Source organism: Marmota marmota, unplaced genomic scaffold (assembly GCF_001458135.2).
Source record: "Marmota marmota marmota unplaced genomic scaffold, marMar, whole genome shotgun sequence".
Taxonomy (NCBI): Eukaryota; Metazoa; Chordata; class Mammalia; order Rodentia; family Sciuridae; genus Marmota; species Marmota marmota.
In genome coordinates, this window is record NW_025999853.1 from 31,628,851 (window position 1) to 31,640,911 (window position 12,061).

Below are 12,061 nucleotides of genomic sequence, written 5' to 3' on the forward strand. Positions count from 1 at the left end.
ATCATGTACATTGCTAATGTTTTCTTGTTAGTCAAATATCTTTTAGATTTTTAAAATTAAAAAAAAATTTGTCTTTTCTGCCTTTTGACTATGAATAGCTCTCTTCAGTCCTTTTGTAGACACACATTTCCTTTTAGTATCATTTTCCTTTTGTTGAAAGACTTATTTTTAACATTCCCATTAGTTCAAGTCTGCCGTGATGAATTCTTTTGGCCTTCATATGTATGCAACTTTATTTCACCTTCATTTTTATGAGGTACTTTTTGCTCTTTTTAAAAAATTCTAAGTTGACAAATTTTCTTCTCTCAGTCCTTTATACAGATATTGCTCCACTCTCTGGTAGCTTACATTGTTTCCAACAAGAAGTCTGTCATTTTTTCCTCCCTTTGTATATATTGTGGTGTTTTTCCCTCTGCTGCTTTGAAGAATTTTTTGTTTTCACTAGTTTTAAGCAATTTGATTATGAAATGCCCTGGTGTAGTTTTCATGTTTCTTTGTTTGGTTTGTTTTTGTTTTCTATATGTCATGCTAGGGATTGAAGTCAGGGCTTTGCACATGCTAGGCAAATGCTGTACCACTGAGCTACACTCCCAACCTCTTTTGGTTTTTGGTGTTCATTGATTCATGGTTTTCATTGCCATTTGGAAAATTTCTAGTCATTATTTCTCCAAATATTCTTTCTGCTCTCCTTTTATGAGGATTCTAAGTATGTGTATTAGGTCATTTAAAATTGTCCCACAGCTCACTAATGCTCTATTCTTTTCTTCTCTGTTTCATTTTGGATAATTTCACTTGTTATTATCTTTATTTAATCTTTTATCCTGCAGGTCTTAATAGATTGTGTTTTTCATCTTAGACACTGTATTCTCATTTCTAGAAGTCAATTTTTTGTACTTCTTTTTTTGTTATGCTTTTTTAATATTTCCCATATGTCTATCTAACATGGTTAAGTATTTCTGTACTTTATCATGTGAACTTGTGGAATATAATTATAACTGTTTTAATGTCCTCGTTTGCTAATTCTATCATCTGTATCATTTCTGGATATGTTTCTATTTATTGATTTTTCACCTCACTATAGACTATATTTTCTTGTTTCTTTGCATGCCTGGTAAATTTTTATTTTATACTAATAATTGTGATTTTTCCTATCAATAATCTTGAGTTTTGTTCTGGGATGCAGCTATACTATTTGGAAATGGTTTGATCCTTTGGGATTTATTTTGGATTTTTATTAGGATCAGAAAAGCATTTATTCAAGAGCTAACTGCCCCACTACTTTGGCAATTCCTTCTGAGCACTCTATCTAAAGACTACTTTTGCTCCAAGTACTAGAAGAGCATCCTCTCTAGCTGGTGGGAATAGAAACTATTCCCTGTCCTTTAGGAGGGATTTCCCCCTCCTCTGCTCCATTTGTGTAGATCTTTTCCCAGCCTTAGCTAGTTTCCTTATATTAATGCATTATTCAGTACTCAACTAAAAACTTGAGAGGAACCCTCTGCAATTCTGCACTTTTTCCTTCTCTGCAGCTCTTGCCTGTCTGTTATCCCTTCTGAGCAGAAAGCAGAAATCTTGACTATGTTAAACTGGTGGTTCTCAAATTTTAGCATGTATCAGAATTAACTGGCAGGTTTGTTAAAAAACAGAGTATTCCCCCAACCTCTGTTTTCTAATTAGGTAAGTGTTGGCCTGAAAATTTATATTTCTAATAAGTTCTCAGGTGATTCAGAAGCCTCTGGTCCAGGATCATACTTTGAACACCACTGTGTTAAACTACTCAACTAAGATGATATTCATCTACGAATTAGCAATAGTCTGAACACTCGTGATCAAGACAAAACTTGTCAGTGGTAGAAAAAATCATAAGTACTTATATAGTGTTTTTCTAATTCATTGGCTGACACATAGAACAAGCTGCTAATGCACTCTTATCTGACAAATCCAGGAAATCAACTCTTTAGAAAGTTTGTAGATCAACGTTTTCAAATTATATTCTTTAGAACATTAGCACTCTGAGAGTTGTTAACAAGTACTTTAACAAAGTGCCTACTGCTTTTACTACTATGAAAATACCTGTTTTGTGAAAGGTTTTCATAGTCCAATAGGGTTAGGAAGCCACAATATGCTAATCTATTTTATGAACTTTCTAAAAGGCAACAAGGATATGAAGTGTTTCCCAAACTTATTTAATAATAAAATAATTTTATTGTGCAAATCACCTGTTAGTAATTTGAGGGACTCTAATGCCCCTCTGCAGGCAGTTTGAGAAATTCCAGAGCAGACCCTGGGCATTTGCAAGCTTACATTTTCAGCATTAACTATTTATCAGAAGATGCTCCACTGCTGTAGCAATTTGTAATTCTGCTGAACAAGGTATCATGGTTGGAGCATGAGTCATTCAGCTGATGAAGAATGAGCTCAGTCTGTAGCCAATGACATATCTCAATGTGACTTTCTAGTTGGTTGCCATATAAATAATAAAAATATTTGATTTGTAAAAATGACCCTAAAAATGCCAGCTATTGATTTTGGTTATGAAAAGGGAAAAGAGGGAGAAAGAAGAAGAGAAAGGAAAAATAAGGAGGAGGAAGAGGAGGAGGAGAGGATCTTAAAAAATGGATGCTGGCAGAAAGAAAATACAAGTTTGAAGATAAATTTTAAAGCCTTGCAAATTTGGCAGGAATTTGAATATATATGTGAACAAGCTCATACCATAGCTCACAGGAAAACCATATAAAATGATTCATGAACTGTTGCAATAAAGCTTAACAAGATAAAACATTATATATGCAACTGCTGACTGAAATATAATCAGGAGAAATCCAGAAGCCTGGGCAGGTGTTTCTGCAAGGTTACAGGTGTTGAAGACACTCATGCAGTAAATAATGTTTGCTTCTAGAATTTAAAGAGCTTACTCTACATATTCTGATAATAACAGCAGAAGTGTGGTATTAGCTGACCACATTCCAAGGAAACATTTCCTCCTGAATTTAATGCTTCACAAAAGAAAATATCTGAGAAATAACTAGGCATGGTAGTGCACAACTGTAATCTCAGTGGCTCTGAAAGCTGAGGCAGGAGGATCACAAGTTCAAAGCCAGCCTCAGCCATTTAGTGAGGCCCCAAGCGACTTGGTGAGATCGTGTATACACATACATACACACACACATACATATGTATGAGAATTAAATTTCATGTCTCAGGACATGCAGAAAGGTATAATAAAGGTATAGAGAAAGTGCTGTGAATCATAACGATTCTTATACAAGGACCAATTCAAGTTCTCCTATTACCCCTTTCACACTCAAGGAGTTTCCCCCATAATTAATTTTATATAGCATCTTACTATGTGCCAGATGATGTAGATGCAAAGGTTTTAAGTGTAAAGGAGCCAGTGCCCTGCCCTCAAGAAGCTCACAGTCAGCCACATTATTCACCTACCTACTCTCCCAAGGGAGAAAACTAAACTGCTACAACCTGACTGGTCTGCCATAGCTGTATTTCAACAGTGTCCCCAGTTAAATGTCTACACCATAGGGCAAGAAATATGATCTGTTTTGCTCACCTCTGTATTTGTGAAATGCATACATATTTATTAATGAACATTCTGTATAATAAGTCTGAAAACAACCTAGATGTCTAAATACAGGGCAATTGCTACACACAGATTGAGATGACACAATGAAATACTAGGAAACAGTAAAATTAAGAATTAAATAATAGTAAGTGGGAAAAACAAACAAGACAGAGTTATAACAATTATGTTAGTCATCTAAAGTATCCTGAACTCTACGTCCTCTAGATCATTGCTCCAACAATTCTCTGTATTTGGATTGGCTTTTCCCTTCCTGTATATATTGATGTCTTAACTGTAAGACACAGTGGAAGTACTAAGACTTTAACATCCCTCTAGCTTCAGAATTAATCTTCTTCTGTAGCATACACAGGAAACTCCCATTTATATGCCTCCAACTTTACCTTCAGGTTTCACAGGTGGACCTCCAACTGCTAACAGCAGCATATCTTTGGCTAAGGACCTTCTCCAAAGCCAGGAAGACCACTCTGCCCACTTGCTTGGCAGGACCGAAGCGCTGATAACAAACTCCCTTCAGCAAAGCCCCTGATCCAAAACTGATGGAGTTGTTGAACAAACAAATAAGCTCCTTTTCCCTTGAGTATAATAACTCTTGTTGTGGCCACATGGTTTCTGAGTTTCCTTAGGGTATTAAATGCACAGTCACCGGGGGTGACCGGTTAGTTAATGGCTCCTCTCCTAGGCACCTTCTCTTACTGTCTCACTTTCTTGCACCCCTACTTTCCTATACCTTCCAAACCAAACTTTCTCTCCATTTAGGCTCCCATGTTCTCCTAGTATGTCTCATGTTATACTCTGTATTGCAGGTCCTGTGAATGTGTTGGCTCTTTAACTAAATAAAGTCTAAACTCTTTGAGAACAGACACATTTAATGGCTATGTCTCACAAAGCCTAACAATGTTCTTTGTATATAGGAGGTACCTATAAAAAAATTAGATTTCATCAAATTGAGAATTTTTAAAAGAAAGACACTACAGAAATCCAAAATCCAAATAAATAGTTCACTGCGTTCTCTGTGGCATTAAAGAAATCATATTATTTAAGCAAGGTTTTGTGAATTGTAATTATATGTTGATATAGAAAGTTCATAAACCCAAGTTCAAAATGAAGCTTTAAGTTTAAGGAACAGGTTGGATATATTTTAACATTTTCTAGGTGAGAAGAATTCAGCACCATTTACTGGCATTGGGTGTATTCATAAGACACTATTCACTGCCCCAGAGAGTATGTTAACATAACATAATCATCCATCATTGGCAGGCTATAGCTCAAAGAGGATAGTCACAGTGTGATGCTTTTTAGATGAGTTTTCTTCCACCTCATCCTCCACCTCCACCTCCACCTCCCCCTCCCCAGCAGAGACCCTATTTCTAGACCCGCTCCCCTATCTGAAGACCAGATAGGCTATTATTTGGTACCACTACTTATCTTAGCCTCCATTACCATCAGCCCATGATGTGGAGGTCTCCTTGCATTACAAAGTTTTATATTTGGGTTTCCCAAGCATTTGCTCCCATGAAGCTAACAGTCTTTAGAGTCCTAAGCAAAGGTTTTTTACTCTTCTGGTATGACAGGAAAGAATCATTGTTGAAAGTCCTCATTTAGCAGTTGAAAGAATATGATGTTTACATGATAAATACAAATCCTTGTTCTGCCACTTACTAGCTATGGTCAAGTTGTTCAATTTCTATGATTCTAATTTTTCTCACATGTAAAATGGAAAGAAAGTTAATAAATGTAAAGGTTGTTGTGTGGAACAGAAAAAATATTCCTATACTATTTCACATAAAAAGAACATTCAATAAGTATTGTTATTTGGCTAAAACATACATGGTATATACTTTGGCTCTTCCTCACTTATGATTTTACAGCTGAATTTGGTTAGAAGATGACTCCAAGATGTCCCAGAGCCCTTTCATAGAGGACCCAGATGGTTTTGCAAGTCAATTTTGCTATGATTTGAATGTATCCCCCAAAGTTCTTGTGTTGGACATTACTTCCCAATGCAAGTGTTAAGAGGTAGGACTGTTAAAGCTAATTAGGTCACAAGGGTTCTGCCCTCATGAATGAATTAATGCCAATACTCAGGAGTGGGTTAGTTATTGTAGTAAAGGGTTCCTTATAAAAAGTCAAGTCAATTAGGCCCCAACCCTTCCGTCTCCCATAAGTGTTCTCTTGTCTTTCTGTCATGAGATGACACAGCAAGAAGGCCCTTGCAACATAGCCCCCTTGACCTTGGACCTGTCAGCCTCCAGAACTATAAGAAATAAGTCTGTTTTCTTTATAAATTACCCAGTCTCAGATATTCTGGCATAGCAGCACAAATGGACAAAGGCAATGTATGTATATAATGCATACCTAACATACAAACATAGGTCCACCCCTTAAAAGTTCAGTAGAGTTTGGTTCTGCTACAGAACTCCAAGCCACGTAACTAAAGTGAACATAGAGACAAGTAAATGAAAAACTTAAGCCTTTTAACACATGACATTATTTAAGAACTGGAATGGATATTAGATATTCCCACAAACTTTTTGGAAGAGTGTAGGTGAGTAATGTTTAAACTAAAATCTAAGCCTGCCTTCATTATAAGCATGATTACAGAATTTATAGAAGCTTTTCTAAAAAAAAATTGACCTTTTATCCAAAACTCAACACTTTTCTTATGAAGTGAGAGCTACAGGAACATGACAGGTTTTATTTTCTTTTACAAGAAAGGGTTCATTTTACAAATGACTTTTAATCTCTTGTATGAGGATTATACAAAAATCCTTGCAGGCATATGCCATAAACAATTAAATGCCTATCAATTACAGCATCGTGTATTGTTTCCAAAATCTAGTTAACTTTCCTTACATAATTTCCCAGAAAAATACACACATACACATTCATACACTGTTTTAAGTGGAAATTTTTATGAGGTTTTCTCTGGAGCTTTGCTGCAGTGAACAAGACACATATGGAAATCTCATTAACTACATTTAAAATGAAATATAAACCTAAATGTTAATTTTTTAAATCCTAAATTAGAGTGATTTTCTACACAGTATTTTCCTGAATGTGGGAAAAACCAAAATATTTTGATAAGCCCTACTACAAATTCTAAAAACTTTCTTGGAAGTTTGGTGAATAAATACAATTTATTTTTATATAGTCTTTAGCAAGAATTAAAAATATTATCTAAAAGTTAGAAATTAAATAGACTATTTTCTTGAAATATTTGGTGTTTCTAATCATAACTAAGATAATAAAACATTATTTAATGCATCCCCCAGTATCCTCTGTTCCTCACCTTAGAATTATTTTTATGGAAAGAAATGTTTCCTATTGTTTGTGGCTTTTAGAATTCATTCCCATTTCTCATTAGAACAGTATTTAAATATGAAAGGTAACATTTGTACAAAACTTCGTAAGTGTGACCTCTTAGAAGATTTTATTATGTGCATGTACATAAAATCATGTAAATATTCAATGTTGTCCAATAACCAGAAAGTAAGGAAGGGTAAAGACTAAAAAATGGCAATTGGGTTGGCAATTAGGAACCCTTTTATGACCACAGTAAGTGTTTCAGGGTTTCTTACCAGACTGCATTCAAGCATCAGCCGGGGTTAGAATTATTTCATGGTTTGACTGGGCCAGAAAGTTTCCTTTCAAGCTCCCTTTTATGTTTTTGGAAAAATGCTTCAACTTCTCTGTGCCTGTTATCCAGAGGCTTCTTTTTCTCACATCTGAACCCTCTATAGGCTGCTCGAGAGTCCTCCTGGCATGGCAACTATCTTCCCCCTAGAGAAAGTGGCAAGCGTGTATAGGAAGAGAAAGGATATGGGGAGGAGGGTGGAGAAGAAGGTAGGGGAAGTCACAGCCTTTTCTTTTTCTCCCACACTGGGGTTAGAACCTAGAGCCTCAAGTAAGCTAGGCAAGTATTCTTTCACTGAGCTACATCATCTCCAGCCCAAAGCCTTTTCTAACTTAGAACCAAACACTTTACTTTCTAGAAGAAAGTCACAAGGGTAGAGGAATGAATTAAATACCACATATTGAAAGGAGGAATATTAAAAACAATTGTGAAAATAGTTTTAAACCACCACGATTACTGGGGAGTCCTAAATGTTAAGTATCAGAAAATCCACCTCAAAATGGATTAAACAATGGGAGTTCATTTGTTCCCTTAATAAGAAGGTCCTGTAGGTAGGAAAACTTTAAGAGCAGCAGGTTCAGAAGTCTTGCTCCATTTCTCTCTCCTCATCATTTAGGACCTCCTCATCCCCAGGTACACTTCTTACTAGTAACAACTCTAACCTCATATATACAAACAGCACCTTCCAGAACAGGTGAGCATCTCAGCATGTCAGCAGAGCTCTGAGATTCACTCTGATTGGTTGGACTTAGGTCACATGTTCACCAATCTCCATCCAAGCCAGTGGTTCCAATGTTCCACCCCTTAACCAGGACCGGGACCGTGGAATCACTTCCCTAGGACCAGAAGGACCCCCAAAGGGAAACTCAGGCCCCTGGGAAAAAGAGGAATAAATGATTGAGAGGCAAGCACAAACACCTAGTAGAAGAGTCAGGGAAGTTTCTGTCAGCTTTTCAGAATATGGGACAGACAGCATTTTATCATCTGAAAGAAAAAGAAGCAGTAGATACAGAAATTGAAAATCAAGAGAGTGTACGGTTAAAGGATGTCAAAGTAAGCCAGATATGGTGACATGCACCTGTAGTCCCAACACTTGGGAGACTTAAGCAGGAGGATCTATTCAGTCCAGGAGTTCCAGACCAGCTTGGATAATATACCAAGAATCTGTTGCAAGGGGTGGGAATATAAAGAAAGAAGAAAAAAGCCAAAGAAATGGAACAAAATTCAGGCAGAGTGGGAGTAGCATGTGCCCCTCTTAGATCATGGTCAGCAAGTATCAATGTGGAAGAAAACATGGACTTTTGGTGGCAAAAGTAGAGAAAGACTAAGGAAATTTTGCCTGGTGGTTGTGAATGTGAATGAAGGAGAAGGTGATGTCACCAACTGAAAATTAGGGGTTAAGATGAAAAGGATGCAATAAGCTGTCCTAGAGATTGACATTAATGGTGATTTTCATATGGTAGAGCTAGAAAAACTCCTCTACAATAAAAAACATAATCAGAGGTAGAAAAGCTAGAAAGTTCTGAGCAAAAGAAAACATAAATAACACTGTAATAGAAGATAATTGTACTGAAGGAAAACAGTACCTACTGTGAGAAAAGGATTAGTAAATGAAGAAAGTAGGAGTCTATGGCAGATTAAAAAAGAAAAAAAAATATGACAAATATCAAGAACAAAGTACTTTATCTCTCAAAATGTAAAATTGTTTTCTCTGTCAGAAAATGCATCAGAGTATCAGGATCAAATAGGAGCAATTCTTAATTGCCACCACTGCTGCTAAATCTTGACAAAGAAAGTAGAACAGCTGTTTCTTTTTGTGTTGTAGATTAGCAAAGTGAGATTTTTCCCCTTTATTTAATATATACTAAAAAATTCCTCTCTACCATAGCCTAGCTGGACTCTAGGAAGAAATCCTTGACCTAAAATAAAATAAAGAGGTCTTGTGTTTATATTCACACTCATCTGTTTCAGAGTTTTGTTAAGAAAAAGGGGCATGAAATAAAAATATAAAAATATTTGAAGAATCTAAGCTTGAAGCACAAGGTCATGAAAAAAAGCAATCCTTGCTTCAATTTGCCTTAGGACAGTGACCTTAACCGAAGCCTTTGATTCAAAATTGGTTGATAGGTTCCAGAGAAAGAAGGAGTTATTACAAGTATAATGTGCATTTTGAGTGGGAAAGGGAAACATCCTGCCAAGACTTGTTTAACCTTCAATTTTGCCTTTATGATGTTGAAGGGGTCAAAACCATGTGAGATTAAGAAGGGCTTATTCTCCAAGAAGGCAACTTTCTCCTATTGGCCCTTTCCCAGGCACATGAATTGCTTTCTACTAAAGTCTCAATTGTTTTGGAAAACACTCCTATCTCCTTGCTACCAAAGTCTTGAGGAGGGCAACATAAGATGAGTGCTTAGCAAAGTACAATTTCTATTTCTTTCTTAAGAGGCAGAAAAGGACACAGGGATAGACTTGCCTAACATAACAACCATAATTCTTGAGTATGTACTCTCTTGCCAGGTTCTATACTTGGCGTTTTACACATATCATTTGTTTTGATTCTGTAACAACCCTAGAAGGTGTAGTATCGTCCTTTTACTGATAAAGAAACAGGTGCAAAGAGGTTAAGTACTTAGCCCAAGCCCATAGAGGTGGTAGGTGACTGTTAGTTGGCTTCCCTTATTGTAATGGAATATCGAGACTACTACTTTTAAAGAGGAAAGATTTATTTTGACTCACAGTGTTGGGGGTTTTGGTCCATGACAGGTTGGTCCTACTGCTTTGGGTCTTTGGTGAAGCAGCACAGTACACCATGGCGAAAGCATGTGGCACAGGAAGCTCATTCACCTCAGAGAGGCTGGGAAGCAAAGAAAGAGGAGACCAGGTTCTTACAATCCCCATTGAGGACACTCCCCCAATGACCTGAGACCTTTCATGAAGCCCCACCTCTTAAAGACTCCACCACCTCCCAATGTGCTAAGGGCTAGGGACCAAGCCTTTAATACATGGGCATCCAGGTGACATTCCAGACCCAAGTGATGGCAGCTGCAAAACTGCATGTTAAAACCATGTTTGATTCCAAAGCCACACTCTTTCTTAACACTACTCTGTCTTAAAAAATTTAGAAGAGTTTGTTAATCTTTATAACTGACTCTGGTTTCCATGTTTAAATTAAAAGGAAATAAAATATTTTAGAACTTTGATAATTTAATGCAAACACAGATTTATTATGTTATCTATTGTTCCCAGACTCATTGTGAAAGATATTGAGATAAAAATGTACAGAGACAGTAAAAGTACCTTTTTGGTCAGAAACAAACCCATCCTCAAATGACAGGATGCCGCTGTGGAATCTAGGGACAACCTGAGCCTGATAGAAAGCAAAAAGGTCAGGTAGGGGTCCCTTCTACATAAAGATGCTGGGAACTCCTCAAGCATAGGAAAGAAAGGACGATGGTTTGTTGAAAAACAGCGTTGCAGTGAAGTAAACAGTTTCAGTCAGTAGAAACACTACATAGACCTATGCAAGAAAAAATAAATACTGCTAGCAGCTGAGCCAAAGCAAATGTAGAATCTGTGGGACACATTGGCCCCAGGATTCAAGTCATCTAGGTTCACTGAAATCATTAAAATAAGGATTGCCCATATTTAGAAAAGCTCACAGCAGGCAGGAATACTTCCAGACTCCTGACACAATATCAGGAGATGTCAATCACCACTATGTGTTTTTACACAGTACTTGGTGGACAGAGAATAAGGCTGCTATTATAATGAGTTTACCCTGGATTGGCCCCAGAATATAAAATAAAACAATAGTGATATTATAAGCCAATTCTGTGCTTTGTCATGCAGATATGTACCAGAGCGTGGGTTCTCAACCCCGTGACCTGTTCTCCCCTCAAAAGGGCATTTGGCAATGTCTGGAGACATTTTTGATTGTCAAAACGTGAGGGAGGGGTGCTACTGGCATCTACTGTGTAGAGGCATCCTACAATACACAGGAAATCCCATTCCCAACGCCCTCCTCCCCAAACAATTATCCAGCCTTGAACCAGAGGAGGCCACTAATTTGTGGCACGAGGGGTAGGTTTCGTCATTGTTGCTTGGAGGCTCCCCAAGTATCAATTTTCAGGAATCATTACTGGTGGCAGAGAAGTAGGTCACCAAAAGGACTAGAAGGTGAACTTGAAAAAGAGAATCATTTTCCTTTTTATCTAAAACAATGAATCATCCTGAAGCTCAGGTTTCAGGTTCCTTTGGTTCTCATCCGAATGAGCAACCTTGGCCTTTTCTGACATCAACTGAAAACCCAGGGCCCTTTGGCGCTGGGGTTTCTACCTGGGTATTGGTTCTTCCCCCATAGCAATGCGTGGTGGGAAAGGGAAAATACTTCAGGAATGAGGACTTTTCGTGACGTCATTTATTTAGTCTAGGTGAGGAATTTTGCTCTTTAACTACAGGAAAGTGGCGGATTCCCAGGGGCTGGAAACCGGCCCAGAGAACATCCACCGAAGACGTAAAGCGCGTTGAGTTTATTTATAAGGGTACCCCGAGGGAGAGAGGTGGCGGAAACCCCCGTTTGGCCGGCTTTCTATGGCTGGAGCCTGCCGAACCTTGAACTGCTCCCTCCCGAGGAAGGGGGACGGGCGTCCCCAGTAGGAAGGTCCGCGCAAGGCGGCGAGGGCGGCTTCCCCGCGGGGGCGGCTTCCCCACGGGGCCGTCCGGTCGCCGGGCCTCCCCAGTAAGTAAGGAAGTCCCCTTTTCCAAGTCCTTATGGCTTCTGGAAACCGCCGGTCCCGTTGGGAGGAAGGGGGGGCGAGGTCGGCGGGAGC